We start from the raw sequence: 20,959 nt of genomic DNA on the forward strand, positions 1-20,959 counted from the left end.
ATATTTCCTTCAGGGCACATGGTACTCACCCAAACTGATGGTTTACACTGAGCTTGTACTGCACCCATATGCGGGGTAAAAAAATGGATCACTGGGATCTGTAGCTTTACTTACCTATTTCACACAGTCTCAAGCATAACTTTAAATGTAGCCAATATTCAAGTAAAAACAGTAGAACCATTGCTTTCCCCTAATGAGCAGTCACGAAAGATTTCATTGAATATTAATAGGTTCTAGTGAGGAGACTAAAACCCTTTCATAGGGAGTTGTGGAAATTCTGTTCCTTAAGTTAAGGAAACCCTTTCTCTTTATACATTTTCTCTATTGCTGGTACCCTGAGAGACTTAAGCAAGCCAAGCCACTTCACTGTACTGTTGTGGACAAAAGAAACATGTGCGGCAAGCCTAACACACAGGCACAGACATATGTGATCCACCCAATAGAGCTATGTCAAATATAAGGCAATGGTATCGGAAAAACAAGGGCTTCCCTGGTGGCTCAGTGGTAGAGAATCCACCTGCTAATGCAGGAGACCGGGGTTTGATCCCTGGGTCATGAAGATCCCCTGGAAAAGCAAATGGCAACCCACTGCAGTATTCTGGCCTGGGAAATCCCATGGACAGAAAAACCTGGTGGGTACAGTCCATGGGGAGGTGGGGGGGTGGGGTTCAGAATTGGGAACACATGTACACCCGCGGTGGATTCATGTTGATGTATGGCAAAACCAACACAATATTGTAAAGTAAATAATAATAATAATAATAAAAAGAATGGGACACAACTTAGGGACTAATGAACAATTGAAATATAAATGGAAATCCCTAACTAATCATATATCCAAATTTCTGACCACAGCACAGGTATACTGTCCAGGATCTGCCGGCGACGGAATGAAACGCCAATACTGCAGAGTGGTTTAAATCTTTATATTTTAACACTTGCTTTTTACAGCTGCTTAATTTTATATCTTTTGCACAACCCCCTATAGGGCAAGCTGCCAAGCACTGATTCAGAGACTATACAGTGCGCAGGCGCAGGGCGAGATAACCTTTACCTTGGCTTATTTACTGCAGCTAAGACGTTGTTTTGGGGAACTTCCTTATCAACTTAGAATCCGTTTTGTCCCAAGGTCTGTTCCTTTTGAGGAATCAGAGAAACATCCTTGTGTGCAAGCAATGTTCTTTTCCCATGGGAACAAACAGGATTTTTAGCTGAACATCTTGTTTGCAAGAATGCTCAGCCCTGGTTGACAGTCTCGTTTGCAAGCACTTTTTAATCTTCCTTAAACATTGTTTCCTACACTGGGCAGAACATCTCGTTTGCAAGAATGTTCGGCCCTGGTTGAGAGTCTCGTTTGCAAGCACTTTTCAACCTTCTTTAAACCTAGTTCCCTACACTGGGCAGAACATCTCGTTTGCAAGAATGTTTAGCCCTGGTTGAGAGTCTTGTTTGCAAGCACTTTTCAACCTTTTTTAAACCTAGTTCCCTACAAGGATCAGCTGCATTCCAGGAATCCAGACACTGAAAGATACCTTCCTTTTAAAATTACTATATACTGCTGCTGGGTGATTGAGGAGATAAAAATTTTCAAAAGCATTGCACACCAAGGCAGGACTCAAGGAGCCTATTAAAAGTATGTACTTATTCCTATGTCACATCAGGGCCTAACTCACACACTCTTGAGAAGGAACACCTGCGATGATTTCCATACGGGAAATGCGTCTCCCCTGAAAATACTTCATTATATTGTGTCATTTTGTGAAGTGGGGCATGAGGTGGGGAGGGAGGTGATGCCAAGAAAAGAGCCTACTTCTGAACCTGGTGAACACCAATTTGAGCCCAATTATTCCGGATCGACCAATGTCCATAGGAAGATTCGGTATCGGCTTAAGAGCGTCAATCCCCATTGAGAGAAAGAGAAATAAGTCATATACGGACTGTTCAACCGCCATGTGATCCTGAAGAGGTGGGGGTGTTTATGGAAAACAACAGTTCTGAGAGAGCTCGGATCCCACTTGACTAAAGAGGATTGTGGTCCTGTGGCACTAACGCACACCTGGTGGGTCCTAGAGCGATAGATGTCCCCCTCCATCTGCATGTCTCTGCCTCTCTCTCGCTCTCACACGTTCTTTCTCAGGATCAGGTTCTCACTAGCGGAATGCCAATGCAGTGCTTCCCATCCTCAGCCCAGCTGAGGAGCCTGGAGTGGGGGGTCGGCCTCCCATCCTCAGTGTGTGTGGAAGAGAAGGGTAAAGACCACCGAGAGGAGGAGTCGTCCAGGGTCCTATAGCGGCTACCCGCCCTTCTCAAGGGAGGAGTCTGTGGGCCGGGCTTTGACATCACAAAGATGGGACATTTACCTTTCCCTTCCTTACAGAAGGACCTTCATTATAGAAGGACCTTCCTGCATATTCCCTTGGTTGTGGTGGATTGAGAGGGAGCCCGGAGTGGCCTAAAGAAAAGTAGGTTGTCCCCGGGGACAGTGGCAGTAGGGCGGGGGTGATTCGCAGGTGAGAAGGTAGTGCTGGGCCCTATCGACCGTGTGCCCCGAGGGCCTCTCCCAGAAACTTGGAGGCTGGGAGGGACGATCACATCCGGAGTCACAAGAAGAGTTGCCGGGTACTGGAGATGCCCTCACAGATGACACCTGGTGATGGTCGGCTCTTGGGGTTGGAGGTCGGGGGCTACTCCCTGATTGCCTGGTAATTTGTGTTGTCATCTGTCTACGTGAGGAGCAGCTGGTGTTACTTGACAATTTTTAAAATTGATTTTAATTGGAGGCTAATTACTTTACAGTATTGTGGTGGTTTTAGCCATACATTCACATGAATCAGCCATGGGTGTACATGTGTCTCTCATGCCGAACCCCCTCCTATATCTGTCTCATCCCATCCCTCTGGGTTGTCCCAGTTCACTGGCTTTGAGTGCCCTGTTTCATGCATGGAACTTGGACTGGTCATCTATTTCATATATGGTAATATACCTGTTTCAGTGCTGTTCCTTAAGATCATCCCACCCTCGCCTTCTCCCACAGAGTCCAAAAGCCTGTTCTTTATATCTGTGTGTCTTTTCATATCTCACATATAGGATTGTCATTACCATCTTTTAAAATTCCATGTATGTAGGTTAATATACTGTATTGGTGTTTTTCTGTCTGACTTACTTCACTCTGTATAAAAGGCTCCAGTTTCATCCACCTAATTAAAACTGATTCAAATGCATTCTTTTTAATGGCTGAGTAATACTCCATTGTGTATATGTGACACAGCTTTCTTATCCATTCATCTGCCAATGGACATCTAGGTTGCTTCCATGTCCTGGCTATTGTAAACAGTGCTGCAATGAACATTGGGGTACACGTGTCTCTTTCAATTCTGGTTTCCTCAGTGTGTATGCCCAGCAGTGGGATTACTGGGTCGTATGGCAGCTTTATTTCCAGTTTTTAAAGGAATCTCCAAACTGTTCTCCATAGTGGCTGTACTAGTTTGAATTCCCACCAACAGTGTAAGAAGTTTCCCTTTACTCCACACACTCTCCAGCATATATTGTTTGTAGATTTTCTGATAGCAGCCATTTTGACCAGCATGAGATCATACCTCATTGTGGTTTTGATTTGCATTTGTCTGATAATGACTGATGTAGAGCATCTTTTCATGTGTTTGTTAGGTATCTGTATGTCTTCTTTGGAGAAATATCCATTAAGTTCTTTGGCCGATTTTTTGATTTGGGTCATTTATCGTTTTGTTATTGAGCTGCATGAGCTGTTTGTATATTTTTGAGATTAATTCTTTGTGATTTTTTCCTACCAATTGATACCAGTAAGACGCTGGGAAAGAGTAAAAGAAAACTAATAAAGACACTGGCTGTATTTCTACCGATTGCAATTGGGAGAGCACCACAGACCTGAAGATCAGACTGCCAGCAAGGTGGTTTTGCACTGTACTTCATTCCACAGAGAGTAGTAGAGAAGCGACAGTGGGGACCTTTGCAGGTGGGAAAACATTTAGGGGGAAATCTCGTCGACAGAAGAGGAAATGATTATCCTTGTGACTAGCTAGTTTCAGGAGAACTGACTTTTAATCTCCGTTCCTAGTCATGAGACAGAAAACAAGGAGTTGGATGGTCTGTGTCTGCCCTTTAATGACAAGGAGGAAGGTCTGTACTTGACCTTGTAGTAGGTAAACCCAGGAGTCACTGGATACTTTGGATGAGTCTTACGGAAGTCCGACGGGGAAGGGTGGTACTTTGCATTAAATCATTTTGGGGACATGAAAGTCTGCAGAGATTTCTTTACTGTGGCTTTTCTTAACAGCTCAGGTGAAGTTGAACTTTGTCAGCACGGTAAATATGAGCATCTTTCATGCCGGTCCCAGTAGACAAGTATAAAGGCAGAGAGGTTCGAACACCCCTCACCTTTTAAAATTGGATTATAATTGCTTTAAATGTTGTCCTAAGTTTTGCTGTAGGACAAGTGTGAATCAGTTATAAGTATATACATATATCCCCTCCCTCTTGAACTTCTCTTCCAACCCCCAACCCCACCCCTCTAGGTAACTGCTGCTGCTGCTGCTGCTGCTAAGTCACTTCAGTCATGGCCAACTCTGTGTGACCCCAAAGACGGCAGCCCACCAGGCTCCCCAGTCCATGGGATTCTCCAGGCAAGAGTACTGGAGTGGGATGCCATTGCCTTGTCTGCTCTAGGTCATTACAGAGCACCAAACTGAGCTTCCTGTGCTATACAGAAGCTTGCCACTAGCTATCTGTTTAACACATGGTAATCTGTATATTTCAGCGCTACTCTCTCAATTCAATCCATCCTCTCCTTGCCTGCTGTGTCCATAATTCTCTTGTCCATGTCTGAGACTCTAATCTTGCCCTGCTAATAGGTTCACCAGTACCGTTTTTCTAAATTTCACATATATGTGTTGATGTATGATATTTGTTTTTCTCTTTCTGATTTATTTCACTCTGTATAACAGGCTCTGCTGCTGCTGCTGCTGCTGCTAAGTTGCTTCAGTCGTGTCCGACTCTGTGCAACCCCACAGACGGTAGCCCACCAGGCTCCCCCGACCCTGGGATTATCTAGGAAAGAACACTAGAGTGGGTTGCCATTTCCTTCTCCAATGCATGAAAGTGAAAAGTGAAAGTGAAGTCGCTCAATTGTGTCCGACTCTTAGCAACCCCATGGACTGTAGCCCACCAGGCTCCTCCATCCATGGGATTTTCCAGGCAAGAGTACTGGAGAGGGGTGACATTGCCTTCTCCGATAACAGGCTCTAGCTTCATCCAGTTCACTAGAAATGACTCAAATTTGTCTCCTCTTACAACTGATTAATATTCCATTTTATACATGTACCATAACATCTTTATCCACTCATTGACAGACATCTACATTTCTTCCATGTCGTGGATATTGTAGATACTGGTGCAAGGAACATTTGGGCGCATGTGTCTTTCTGAATTATAGTTTTCTCAGGGCGTATTCCCAATAGTGTGATTTCTGGGTCATATGGTAGTTTTATGGGCTTCCTGGCAGCTCAGCAGGTAAAGAATCCATGTGCAGTGTGGGAGAACCCAGTTCAAATCCTGGGTCGGGAAGACCCCCTGGAGAAGGGATAGGCTAGCCACTCCAGTATTTATGGGCTTCCCTGGTGGCTCAGACAATAACGGATCCACCTGAACTGCGGGAGACTGGCTTCGGTCCCTGGGTTGGGAAGATCCCCTGGAGGAGGGCATGACAACCCACTTCAGTATTCTTGCCTGGGGAATCCCCATGGGCAGAGTAGCCTGGTGGACTACAGTCCATGGGGTTGCAAAGAGTCGGACACAGCTGAGCAACTAAGCACAGCACAGCACAGCACATGGTAGTTTTATTCCCAGTTTTAAAAGAAATCTCCATATTGTTCTCCACAGTGGCTGTATCAACTTTCATTGTCACAAAGAGTATAGGAGGATTCCCTTTCCTCCACATCCACTCCAACATTTATTGTGTGTCGCTTTCTGATGATGACCATTCTGACCGCTGTGACAAGATACCTAATTGTGGTTCTGATTTGGATTTCTCTCATGATGAATGAGGTTGAGCATCTTTTCATGTCTTTCTTGACAGGTTCCGTTTTTACTCTGGAAGTAATCGACACTTGAACATCACTGTATAGTTCTCAAAAGGTTTGGTTTTTTGCTAATCTAAATAAAGGCAGCAAAAAGGAGTCATTATCACAGAATAGGATCATCCTCCTCCTCAGTGAGGAAACTGAGTCCCAGAGAGTGTAAGTAACTTGTCCAAGATCACAGAAGAAGTAAGTGGTGGGACCTTGATTCAAATCTAGGTATCTGTGGCTTCATCACCTCCCAGCTCAGCACCACACAGTGATGGTTTCCAGATCCACACATCAGGCTCAGCACTCTCTTCCTGACTACAGACTCCCCTAGTCACTGACAGGGCTGCAGGGAGACTGCACTCGACAAGTCATAGGCAAATTCTGGGACATTGGAGATGCTTTCACAGGGATGAGAAGTGAAAGACACACTGGGTCCCACAGGCCTCTACCCACCCCCTGGAGGGAGTGAGGAGCTACAGGAGGTTCCAAAGGGGGCTGTTTCTCTGAGAGACAGGCTGATGGACTGCCGTTCTGCATGCATGTGACAACAAACCCTTGTTCCTTTCAGTTTATTTTTCTTTACGTTGACAATACAGACCACATGGTGAAAATACACAAAGCAGATATGTAAAATCAAGCAGATATATGGATAAGCAGATACATCCCCATTTTACTGACGGAATACCTGACAGTAAGACAGCCCTTCTTTGTAAAAGGAGAATATTCTCCTAGACTAAAGCAATGAAACAAGAAATTCGTCTTTTTCCTAATTATTAGTCTCATTCCTCCTATCACAGATGAGGCACCATGGGCACAGAGAAGTTAGGTCAGCACCCCCAAGTCGCTCTGATAGTACGTGTTTGAGTCCCGCAGGCAAGGAATATTCCACATGTCCAAACTGCACCCATCCGCCCGCTCCCCGCACAGCCGCACCTTCTTTACTGTTCCCTGACTCAGTGCAAGGCAGCCTTCTCCCCAGCTGCTTAGGCCAGAGATGCTTAAAGCCGTTCTTGCCTGCTGCCTCTCTCTCACCACACTCTCAATCATCAAGCCTCACCTCTCTGCCTCCTAAGTCTAAGATTCTGTTCCTTCTCTCCATCAGCACAGTGAGTTCCCTAAGCCAGGTCTCCCTCGTGTTTCTCCTTGACAAGCACCAGCAATCCTGATGCTTTCCAACACATGGTCTGTCCTGCTGCCTGAGGAAGGGAAGCTTTCTTCAGTGCAGTCTGGGCATGACGCCCCTGCTCAAACCTCTGAACGGGCTGCCTGCTGCCCTTAGGATACTGTCCACCCTCCGGGACGAGGCGCAGCAGGACTTGTCTGCCCCCAAATGCCCGATATTCACCAGACACCCTCCTTGTGCTCCATGCCCCACTTGATCTTCCAGCCACCCAGACCTCTCTCTGTTCATCACATGGCCAGTGTGCTCACACTCGTACTCCCTAGCTGCCCCCCGCCCCCTCTCGCCCCCTCCCCACCTACCGATTTCACAATCTCACTCCTGTCTCTGCCTCCATCGTAACATGCCCTTCCTCCCTCCTCGTCTGCCTGATTCCTTCTTAGGTTCAGCTGTCAGGCTTGGTAGAGCAATTTCCATTTTTCCTGGGTAGTACCTGAGATTTGATATTTTTACCAAATGGAAGGTGGTGGAGATTTCACTATGAATCCCTGCTGCACGATGAGCTGATGAGAAATGCAATCTGATGGCAGAGTTTGTCTGGGAAAGGCTTCCTTGCTAAGAATAGGATACAGACAGAAAAGCTCTCCTCTTGCTTTATATGGGCCCGTTGTTGTGTTTGAATACGGCCATTTGAATTTGGTCACAGTGTTGGAAGCATAAAGGGATCCAGGGTGACCACCTGCTTCACAATGAGGAGGGATAAGCCGAAGCATGGAAATTTCAAAATGTCACTTTACGCTGTCTGTGACCCAGTACATGGAACAGGACTTGAGCCGCCCTACCCACACACTATGTTTTGCTGAGATTTTCACTCTCTCTCACTCTATAGTGTTGAGTTCCTGTTAGGACAAGATGAAGTACATTAACACGTCCTCCCTATGCAGGGGTTTGATTTACTAGTCCCTGTGGCCATCAGGGAGGCAAGGAGGAGCTGCCAGCTCTATGGGGACCCTCCTAGGGAATGTCACCGCACCTTCTTGCAACTCCTCAGGTGTCTCCACCTGGTGCCATCAACCCATGGAGGGAACTGCCAGTTCCTGTGATGGCCAGTGGAGGGAGCAACCCCACTGCTGCCTCTACCTGCTACAGATTCAACTGTGATGACTGACTTCCTTCACTACAACTCCTCTGAGCAGAACATCCCTAAATATGAAATGAAGTGTGTGCCTGTGGTATGTAAAGCCAACTAAATAGTTGGACACGACACCAGTTCCACCACCCCCACCGCAACCCCCACCCCAGCCAGAGGATGGAGTAGACTCCCAGGGGCTCTGGCATGCCTCCCTCCCCACTGACGTGTCTGTAATACAGGGTCTAGTGTAAATGACTCACCTGGAGCCTACTTATGGAGCTTGTGGGAGCCGGGCATGTGGAGTTTTATTCCCCACAGACCCAGGGGGTAAGGATGAACCCCAGCCTTCTCACAGACAAGGAAACAAGCTGAAAGAGCTTAGGTGGCTGATGCAGTAAAAGCTGGTTCTGGGAGTCACGCCCTAGTTTCTCTTGAGTGCAAAGCCAGTCTTCTCTGCAGTCACAACAACAAGCCACAAGTGTTTCAGTTACCGAGATGCAGATGTTGTTCCATGAGAGGAGAGCCACCATTGTCCCTGTCTCCTGTCCACTTGTGAAACACAGGTACCCAGTAAGGCAAAGCCACCCTGAAAGGTCCTAAGCGCCTTTGTGTGTGCACCTTAGGAGGACCTGCCTTGCAGCCAAGAAAGTGGAGTCCCCTGGTAGGTAAGGGTTGCTCCAGAGGCAACATCAAGCAAGACTAACTTCCCCTGCAGGAAGCACGCTGCCATATCAGAGAGGCTTTGCAACCAACCCCAGCCCCAGTTATGTCTCCACCAGTCTCACTCTATTCATCAAGTGTAAGGAATTGGGGAGGGCGGTCCTCAGATGGTGAAGGAATAGGACGGGGAGACCACTTTCTCCCCCACAAATTCATCGAAAGAACATTTGAACACTGAGCAAATTCCACAAAACAACTTCTGAATGCTGGCAGAGGACATCAGGCACCCAGAAAGGTAGCCCATTGTCTTCAAAAAGAGGCAGGGCAAAATATAAAAGATAAAAAAGAGAGACAAAAGAGATAGGGACAGAGATCCGTCCTGGGAAGGGAGTTTTAAAAAAGAAGTTTCCAAGCAGCAGGAAACACTCTCATCGAGGAGTCTGTGGCGAGCCTTGGAACCTCAGAGGGCAACATAACCAAGAGGATAAATAAATAATTAAAACCCACAGATTACGTGCCTAAAGGCAACTCCCAGCAGAGAAGCAGCACAGAGGCATCTGCTGCCAGCAAACGGGGACTGGACAGAGAGGTGAGGGCTTCATTGCTTAGGGTAAGGACCTGGCCTGAATGCCCCGAGGGCAATCTGAGGGAACTAACTTGAGATAGCAACCCAGACTGTGGGATAGCTATTCCACGAAAAGCCCTAACCTAAGACACTGCCAGGCCCGCTCACAGAACAAAGGACTGAGCAGAGCTAGCTGGCTGTGGGCCAGCCCATGCCCTGCCAGAGACAGGCAGGCGAGGGCAGACAGAGCTGGAAGGGGGCAATTTCGGCCCCAGAGAGGCATCATTTACCAAACTGCAAGCCGGCTTCGTTGCTAACGAAGACTCCTTGGGAATCTGGACGGTTGACATCCACCAAGAGGGTCACAGCAGAGATCAGCTCCCCAGGAGAGACACACTTTGAACTCTCTTTTTTCTCCACCAGGTCACCTCTATCTCCTCCCTCCTCCTTTTCTTCTCTACCCAACTCTGTGAATCTCTTTGTGTGTTCTGGGTTGTGGAGAACACTTAGGGAACTGATTACTAGCTGGATCTGTCTGTCTCCTGTTTATTCCCCCTTTTATCCTCCTGGCAACCTCTGTCTCCTCCCTCACTCTTCTCTTCTCTGTGTAACTCCGTGAACATCTCTGAGCACACCTGAGAAGGCACGCTGGTTGTACACCCAGAGAACCGAGCAGCAGGGACGGGGGAGGCGATAAGTCACATCGACCACGCTCACCAAGCACCTGGTCACCTGAGCTGCTTGGACCAGGGAAGGGCACAAAATGCAGGCCCATCCAAGTCCGTGCCTTTGTGGAGTCCCCGAGAACCTGAACCTGAACAGCTTAGACCTGGGAAGTACATTCAACCCAGGGCCCGCATCACAGTTCCCAGCAGAGCAAGCTAGATCCTGAGCAGTGTAGACGGGGAAAGCACACATGCCGTGAACAGGGGCAAACCCAGTGTGGCCGAGACACTGGGAGCACCCCCCACAGATGCCAGTGATATTTGTTTGCAGTGTTCCTCCCTCCCAACAGCACAGTTGAACAAATGAGCCTAAAAAACTGACCACCACTGCCCCCCTTGTGTCAGTGCGGAAATTAGACACTGAAGAGGCCAGTAAACAGGAGAAGCTAAAACAAACAGAGGGAACCGCTTTGGAATTGACAGGTGCAATAGATTAAAACCCTGCCGTTAGCAGCGAATTCATAGGAAGGGGCCTATAGATCTTGAGAAGCGTAAACCGGATCAAGGAACTATCTGAAAATGAGCTTACCCAACACTGTCCGCAACAACACCAGAGAACGACCTAGATATATTTTGACTGTTATCATTTTTTTAATTAAAAATTTTTGTATTTCTAAGTCAGCTATTACTCCTTCCTTTAATTTTCATTTTTATAACCTATTAGTTTGAAAAAAGACCCAATTTTTAAAGCAAACTTCATATATATATCTTTTATAATTTTTGTGACTTTGTTTTTTTCTTTAATATTGTATTTTTCAGAATCTTACCTCTACTCTAGATTTTTAATCTTTGCTTTTTGGTATTTGTTATTAATTTTGTAGCTTTAAGAACCCAATCTTCAGTACCCGTTCTTACTTGAGAGCAAGATTACTGGCTGGATTGCTCTCTCCCACTTTGAACTCTCTTTTTTCTCCACCAGGTCACCTCTATCTCCTCCCTCCTCCTTTTCTTCTCTACCCAACTCTGTGAATCTCTTTGTGTGTTCTGGGTTGTGGAGAACACTTAGGGAACTGATTACTAGCTGGATCTGTCTGTCTCCTGTTTATTCCCCCTTTTATCCTCCTGGCAACCTCTGTCTCCTCCCTCACTCTTCTCTTCTCTGTGTAACTCCGTGAACATCTCTGAGGGATCCAGACTGTGGAGAGCACATAGGGAAGTGATTCCTGGCTAGCTTGCTCTCGCTCCTTTTGATTTCTCCTCTTATCCTCCTGGTCACCTCTCTCTCCTTCCTCTCTCTTCTCTTCCCCATGTAACTCTGTGTACCTCTCTGGGTGTCCCTCACTGTGGAGAAACTTGTCATCATTAACCGAGATGTTTTATCATCAGTGCTGTATAGATGGAGGCTACTGTAAGAATAAGACTGGAAACCAGAGGCAGGAGGCTTAAGTCCAAATCCTGAGAACACCAGAGAACTCCTGACTCCAGGGAACATTAATCGATAGGAGCTCCTCAAACGCCTCCATACCGACACTGAAACCAAGCACCACCCAAGGGCCAACAAGTTCCAGAGCAAGACATACCAGGCAAATTCTCCAGCAACACAGGAACATAGCCCTGAGCTTCAATATACAGGCTGCCCAAAGTCACACCAAACCCCTGACATCTCAAAACTCATTACTGGACACTTCAGTGCACTCCAGAGAGAAGAAATCCAGCTCCACCCACCAGAACACTGACACAAGCTTCCCTAACCAGGAAACCTTGACAAGCTACCCAAACAACCCCACCCACAGCGAGGAACCTCCACAATAAAGAGGAAACACAAACTGCCAGAATACAGAAAGGCCACCCCAAACACAGAAATCTAAACAAGATGAAAAGGCAGAGAAATACCCAGCAGGTAAAGGAACAGGATAAATACCCACCAGACCAAACAAAACTCTGGCAAACAATCCAACAACATATTTAAAAAAATCATACATCATGACCAAGTAGGCTATTTCCCAGGGATGCAAGGATTCTTCAATATCTGCAAATCAATCAACGTAATACACCACATTAAGAAATTGAAAAATGAAGACCATATGATTATCTCAATAGATGCAGAGAAAGCATTTGACAAAATTCAACATCCATTTATGATAAAAACCCTCCAGAAATCAATAGTAGAATGAACATACCTCAACATAATAAAAGCTATATATGACAAACCCACAGCAAATATACCCATAACACATATATATGGAATTTAGAATGATGGAAACGATAACCCTGTATGTGAGACAGCAAAAGAGACACAGGTGTATGGAACAGTATTTTGGACTCTGTGGGAGAGGGCGAGGGTGGAATGCTTTGGTAGAATGGCATTGAAACATGTGTATTATCATATGTGAAACAGATCGCCAGTCCAGGTTTGATGCATGATACAGGGTGCTCGGGGCTGGTGCACTGGGATGACCCAGAGGGATGGAATGGGAAGGGAGGTGGGAGGGGGGGATCAGGATGGGGAACACATGTACACCGTGGTGGATTCATGTCAATGTATGACAAAACTAATACAATATTTTATAGTAACTAGCCTCCAAAAAATAAATAAAGTGGAAAAAAATGAAATACAGTTTTGTATATTGAAGGTGGTGATGATTTCATGGGTGTGTACACAGCTTTTTACATGTCAAGCATACCACAATAAAGTGATTTAAGAAAATAGAGATGAAAGCAAAGTAAAAGTATGCCCAAATTAAAAAAAAAAGATAAAACACAAAACCCTCAGGGAATTTGTTGGTAGAACTGGCTTACAAGAAAATCTAAAGGAAGTTCTTCAGGCTGCAATAAGCGAATTTAGATGTTAAGCAGAATCCATGTGAAAAAGCAAAGAGCACAGGTAATGGTAATTATATGAACAAAAATACTTTATTAATACATATTTCACTCGTTTCCTCCTGTATTTACAAAGCAACTGTCTAAAACAGAATCACATAAATTGTTGTTGTGAAAGGGGTATTTGCTCAGTTGTCTCTGACTCTTGGTGACCCCTTTACTGTCACCCGCCAGGCTCCTCTGTCCATGGGATTCTTCAGACAAGAATACTGGAGTGGTTAGCCATTCCCTTCTCCAGGGGCTCTTCGAGGGATTGAACCTGCATCTCCTGCATTGCAGGCAGATTCTTTACTGTCTGAGCCACCAGAGAAGCCCAGTTATTGTTGGGCCAATAGCGCACGGAATGTAATATATTTGCTGTAACAGCACAAAGGAGGTGGTTGGGAGCAAAGCTGTATTAGGTAAGGAAACAAGTCTGGATGGTGTCAAATCCATACAAACATATGCAAAGAATCAGAAATCATGACAAAGAAAGTGAATATAACAGAACCTATAAATAGATACCTGATATCCTGCCTTATATCAGCTTTTCATCACATTTTATATAATAATGATAAGAGTATATTAATGGGATTAGCCTTTATAGACTTACTATATATGTGACAATATGAGGCAAAGAGGGAAACCAGAATAGAGCGATACAGGAGTAATGTTTCTGTATCTCATTAGAATATGTGTAAATTTCAAGTTGACTGTGATAAAGTAAGATGTTTACAGTGGCAAACAGCTAAGGAAATACCTTTAAAGTAGTGGAAAATCAGTAAAGAGTTTAAAATGCTGCATTAGAAAATATCCATTGAATGCAAAAGAAAGCAGTAAAATGAGGTCCATAGAACAAAACGACATGAGACAGAAATATATATTGGCAGATGTAAGTCTGTATCAACATTAAATGTGAATAGATAAAACAATCCAACCAGAAGGCAGACGTTGCGAGACCATTTTTTTAAAAAATCCAACTGTGTGTTGTCTAAAGAGGACACAGTTTAGATTCTAAGATACACAAATTACATGTATGTGTGTGTGTGTGTTCAGTCGCTCAGTCATATTCAACTCTTTGGGGCCCCATGGACTGTAACTCGCCATGACCCCTCTTCATGGAATTTTCCAGGCAAGAATACTGGAGTGGGTTGTTATTTCCTAGTCCAGGCGATCTTCCAGACCGAGGGATCGAACCTAAGGGTCCTGCATTGGCAGATAGGTTCTTTACCACTAGCGCCACCTGGGAAGCCTTATATGGCTCAGCAATTCTACTCCTAGACAATTTTACCCAAGAGAAATGAAAACATGCTCACACAAACACCTGTACTCAAATATTCCACACGTGTATTCCTAATAGCCAAACCTAGAAACAATCGAACTATTCGACAACTGGTATGCAGATGAAAGAAAAACAAAAGAGGATACCGATATAAAGGAATACTACACGGTAATGGGCTGGGGCGGCGGGGGGGGGGGGGGGGGGGGCGGGGAATACTAATGCATGTAACAGCAGGATGGGTCTCACCTGTGCAAATGAGAGAAACCAGACACAGAAGGCTACATATTATGTGATTTCATGTCAATGGATTTCTGGACATGGCACAACTGTTGGCACAGAAATGTATCTGTGTTTGCCAGGGTTTAGGAGTGGAGGAAGGAGTCTGATGGCAAATAGCCCAAGGGAGCATTTTTGAAGGATGAGACATTTTCTACATTTTTGTTGTGGTACCATTTACACCACGGTATACATTTGTCAAAAATCTACAAACGGTAATACGTTAAAGTGTTGGCTTTTATTGTATATAAATTATACCTCAATACTTTTTTTAAAGGAAAAGGAAATTTTAAATATTTAAGTATTGGTTATTGTATCCATGTAGACCATGAGCTCCAAAACATAAAAATCGTACTTTGGAATTCTTCCCAGACCCGGCCAACTCCAGGATTCCCCATGACACCTTTGTACTCTTATGACAGGACACAGAAACTTGGTCTAAACCATGTTTACAATTCCCTCTCCTTCACCGCAAGTCCAGATGCTTGCTCAGTTCTGTCCATTTTACTTCGTAAACATCTCATGTGTCTACATTTTCCCATGTCCACCACATCTGCTCTAGTCCAAAGCTTCCCTCCATTTACTTGTCAGCCCCCTTCTAACAGGTCTCTCACATCCACTCAGGGTGTCTGTTCCCTCTTCCCGCCCTCTCCCTCCCTCTCTTACAGTTGCAAAACTGTCTATGACTTTGTAGATAAAGGCTACTCTCCTATACAAGGACTTGAAGGCATGGTCTAGCCTCTGCCCACTTTGCTACCAACATCGAAAGGAGAGCTTCCTTTTCTTGTCTCTCTTATCAGGCTTCCTTCACACCCTCCAATTTCCTAAGCTTCTCCACTTAGATTGTCCCCAATTTCTGAAGCCTCCTGGTGAGTAAACTCCTTCAAGCTAGGCTTCACTTCCAGATATACAACATAGGTTTTGAGAAGGCAAAACCACCAAAGATCAAATTGCCAACATCCGTTAGATCATGGGGAAAGCAAGGGAATTCTAGAATAACATCTAATTCTGTGTCATTGACTATGCTAAGACCTCTGACTGCGTGGCTCACAACAAACTACAGAAAATTCTTAAACAGAGGGCAGTACCAGACGACTTGACCTGTCTCCTGAGAAACCAGTATGCGGGTCAAGAAGCAACCATTAGAACCAGAGTTGGAACAAATGACTGTTTCATAATTGGGGAAGGAGTACGACAAGGCTGTATATTGTCATGCTGCTTATTTAACTTATATGCAGAATACAGCCTGCGAAATGCCGGACTGGACGACTCCCAAGCTGGAATCAAGATTGATATTTCTCAGATACACAGATGATACCACTCTGATGGCAGAAAGTGAAGAGCAACTAGAGATCCTTTTGATAAGGTTCAAAAGAGGAGAGTGAAAAAACTGGCTTAAAACTCAACTATTGAAACACTAAGATCATGGCGTCTGGTCCTCTCCCTTCATGGCAAATAGAAGGGGGTTAAGTGGAAGCAGTCCATCCTAAAGGAGATCAGTCTGATGCTGGATCTGAAACTCCAATGCTTTGGCCACCTGATGCGAAGAACTGACTCATTTGAAAAGACCCTGATGTTGGGAAAGATTGAGGGCAGGAGGAGAGGGGGCAACAGAGGATCAGATGATTGGGTGGCATCACCGACTCAATGGACATGAGTTTGGGTGAACTCCAGGAGCTGGTGATGGACAGGGAGGCCTGGCGTGCTGTGGTTCATCGTGTCACAAGGAGTCGGACATGACTGAACGACTCGACTGCACTGAAGAGGAAGCAATGACAGATTTCATTTTCCTGGGCTCCAAAATCATTGCAGATGGTGATTGCAGCCATGAAATTCAAAGACACTTGCTCCTTGGGAGGAAAGCTATGACAAACCTAGCTTGCATGCATTCTCAGGCACTTCAGTAGTGTCCGGCACTTTACGACCCCATGGACCGAGGCCCACCAGGCTCCTCTGTCCATGGGATTGTCCAGACGAGAATACTGCAGTGGGTTGCCATACTCCTCCAGGGGATCTTCCTGACCCAGGGATTGAACCCATATCTCCTAAGTGTGCTGCCTTACAGACAGATTCTTTACCACTGAGCCCCCTGGGAAGCCCATGACAAACCTAGACAACATATTAAAAAGCAGAGACATCACTTTGCTGACAAAGGTCTGTAGAGTCAAAACTACGGTTTTTCCAGTAGTGATGTACAGATGTGTGAGTTAGATCATTAAGAAGGATGAGTGCCAAAGAATTGATGCTTTCGAATTGTGATGCTAGAGATGAGCCTTGAGAATCCCTTGGACATCAAGGAGAACAAACCTGCCAATCCTAAAGGAAATGAACTCTGAATATTCACTGGCAGAACTGATGCTGAAGCTGCAATATTTTGCCCACCTGATGTGAATAGCTGACTCATTGGAAAAGATCCTGATGCAAAAACATTGAAGGCAGGAGCAGATGGGGGCGACAGAGGGTGAGATGATTAGATAGCATCACCAACCGAATAGACATTAATTTGATCAAACCCAGGGAGATAGTGTAGGACAGAGGAGCCTGGCTTGCTGCAGGCCATGGAGTTGTAAATAGTCCGAAACGACTGAGTGACTGAACAACCACCACCACCTCCACCTTACCTTTCAGCTTCCCTAAGCTGGCACTGCCGCACTCTCAGCAGGGCTAAGAAGCTTTCTGTGTCTGTCAGTGGTAAAGGCTGAGACTTATGTCTTCACACCCTCAGTGCCCCCCACTTAGGGCTGATGGTGGGTCCTTAGAATGCTCATCACTCCCTCCCAGAGCTCAGAACAGGGAGCCTTCTCACGACAGTAATGCAGCACCCTACCCTGGTACAGAAAAGGGAGTTGGAGCTGTTTACCCCTCTCAGTGTGTTTTCTCCCTTTACATTCATTTGCACATTTCTTCTTGAGTCACCGAATCCAACGCTGCTCATCCCCACCTGGTTACTGTAACAAGCTGCACCTGCATCTCTATCAGGGTGGGTGCATGTACCCCTGCACTATGTATTTTCTTTCTCCTTTCCCTTCAGAATCTCTAGACTCCCAGACACCACCCTCAAAAGGGGCAGTGATGAAGGGGAGTTTGTGACTCTCATCCACAGCCTGGGTCATAGCATGACTGGGTTATATATAACCTCTTTCACTCTTAGAATGAACGTTATCTTTTAGCTTTCCTCCTGCTTCTTGGCCAGCCCACTCACTGGTTTTTTTTTTTTTGTTTGTTTTTTTTTTTTTTTTTTTTTTGCCCCTTAGGTCCATTCCCTGTGTTTCTCCTTTGCACTTTTCTGTTTATGTGTCTGGGACATCAGTGTGATATTCCCATCATCAACCTTACATCACTGGTCTTGTTATTTCAAGCATTGCAGATATGTCCTGAAACATGGTAGTAATCACTGTGTGTGTACTAAATGAAGGAATATGTTTAATGACTGACAGGAAAAGCATCTCCTCCATGCAGGAGTCAGTATATAGGCGTCGTATTTGTAGCACCGTACATAAAGCCTTGTGTCTTGTTCCAGACACTGTAGGGGTGTGGCTCTGTCGTCATGCCCTGGTGACCTTGCATGTCCCCACTTAGGCTACGTAGGCAAGGCTAAATTGCAGGCTGACTTGAATCTTGGCAGAGAACCTACTGATTGCTCTTGCAGCAAGGGGAGATAAGCAGCCTGATAAACAGGCCATTTCTCACCTGCCTCCTTATCCAGCTGGAGGTGACAAGAAGTTGTTATTCATCCACCCCTGGTTTCAGTTGAACATAGGATGGTCTCCGTAGCCCCAGCTCAGAGTACAGCTGTGGACTAGAGAGCTGCTCAGTGCCATAGGGCACAACTGCGGGCTCCTTCCTGGCAGAGACCCACAACCTGTAGTGCCTGTTACTGAGGCCTTCCAATTCAGTGTCAAACCGTGGGACTAGGGACAAGGCAACTGACACCAGGGTCATACTGCCTCTGCATTGTCTGTAAGTTAAAATCTGAATCCATTCGGGGTCATTGCCTCCTTACTGCCCAAGCCCGTAGAAGGTGACAAGCCAAACTAACAGCTGCAGTGGTTCACTGTGGCCCTGTAGCTCCTGCTGTGTTGCTTAGGGACTGGCTGCCTGACGACGTGACAGAGTCTGGCGTTGAGTTATGCGATGTTGCGTGACCAGAATATTGGCTAATTTTGTCATCACACATAGCAAGCAGCACATTTTTCACCACATACTATGACTTAGGGTAGCCTTGTCAGTCCTCATTAACAAACCAACCTTAGAATGGATGCCCTGTCTGACGCCAGCTATTGAATCAATATATTTATTTAGGCATATGTTTCTGAAGTCCAATTCATTTTAAAAGTTAACCTTATAGTCTACTTGATATTCAAAATCTGTATCACTTGTGAGAGAATTATAATTGTAAAGGTAAATGTTTAAATGAAAAAATGGAGAATAAGCCAAACCCATTTGTAATGTAATGCCTACTTCAGATTATCTTATTCTTCATAACAAATATTTAGTGTAAACTTGTAATTTCCATTTTAGAAATGGGGAAACAGATCCAAAGGATGTAAATACCTTTCTCACCTTCACACACTATGTGTCAGAGCCAGTACTGATACTCTTAGTTATGCCACGTGCTGTGCTTACTCGCTCAGTCGTGTCTGACTCTGCCACCCCATGGACCGTAGCCCATCAGGAACCCCTCTCCATGGGGATTCTTCAGGCAAGAATACTGGAGTGGGTTGCCGTGGCCTCCTCCAGGAGATCTTTCCAATACAGGGATCAAACCCAGGTCTCCAGCACTGCAGGCGGATTCTTTACCATCTGAGCCACCAGGGAAGCCCAGTTATGTCATGTCATAGCCAATAAGGAGACAGAGCAGCTAAGACTCAAGTCCTTTTGGCTCACAAAGTTCCCCTCGTTCTTTTCCATTTTCTTCTAGCTAGGATCTATCTTGTCAGGCAGCTCCAAGACCTAGCGGCTTTTTCACATACTTTTTGGTAAAATGGGATACTCTAATTTAAGTCTCATGGTAGATTTGAACCTCCCATTTTCAGTCATTTTGGATCTGGATTTTCATACCTCTGTAAGGGCACAACGGCTGCTATTTATAATTCCCTGTTATTCACTAAGCAGAGTGAATTCTGAATAGGTCCTTTGATGCAGAAATATATATTTTTTGGTGCATGAGGATGCAGATTGGGCTCAGAGATGTAAGTGTTTTGTTATTATGTTAATAATAAGGATATATGGGAGGAATCAGATAGCTGGAGGACTTCCCTGTAGCTCAAATGGTAAAGAATCTGCAGGAGACCACAGTTCGATCCCTGGGCTGGGGAGATCCTCTGGAGAAGGGAATGGCAATCCACTCCAGTATTCTTGCCTGGAGAATTCCATGGACAGAGAAGCCGGCGGGCTACAGTTCGTGGGGCCGCAGAGTCGGAGACAACTGAGTGATTCACACATGCACACACACACACACACACACCTGGAGGGCTTCTGAGATCTGGTGACTATCAAGCCAATGGAGAACGTCATGAAGAAGAGATGTTTGTGGCTGTTCTCTCCCTGCACCCAAAAGAACTTGGAAGGCAAGTCAGAAATGTGTGAAAGATACGCTGTGCCATTTGCCATGGACACTGACAGCAGTTTTTGTCCTGTCTCCCTACAACCTTTAACAATGGCTTTGGCATTCCGTTTCTCTACAGGACAACAGAAATATATTAAGTTTTTAAAAATGTTTCTCTGTCAATGATTTCATCAGAGACACCATATGAGATTTGGGTGGCACATTTTGTAAACCCATTTATTCAAGAGAAGACTTCAAGAGAAGGCTTTTATGAATTTTTTATGTGTGGGTATATATATATATATGTATATGCATTAACATGTAGATTACACCTAAAGCATATGTTATGACCAAATTTTTTTAACCCTAGAAGTGCAAGGGTGGTTTAAACGTACAAGGTTACCAATGCAATTCACCACATTAATAGAAAAATGGAGGGAAACAATTCTATGATCATCACAATTGATGCAGTATAAATGTTTGATGAAAATTAATCTATATTCAAGACAGCAAACTAGGAATAGAATGGAACTTACTCTGACAAAGTATAGCTACAAAAAAAGCAACATAAACAGGTTGAAATGGAGACGATTTTTCATTTCCTACTGGGGAAAATGCCAATTATCACCTGCTTTAGTCAAGACTATTCTGGCCAGGTTTGTTCAATGCTGCAAAATGAGGAAAGGTTTAAGGTTTAAGCCAGTAGAAATTGTTGATATTCAAATCTAATAGCATATTTTGAAAAGCAAAA

Source organism: Ovis canadensis, chromosome X (assembly GCF_042477335.2).
Source record: "Ovis canadensis isolate MfBH-ARS-UI-01 breed Bighorn chromosome X, ARS-UI_OviCan_v2, whole genome shotgun sequence".
NCBI classification, from domain to species: domain Eukaryota; kingdom Metazoa; phylum Chordata; class Mammalia; order Artiodactyla; family Bovidae; genus Ovis; species Ovis canadensis.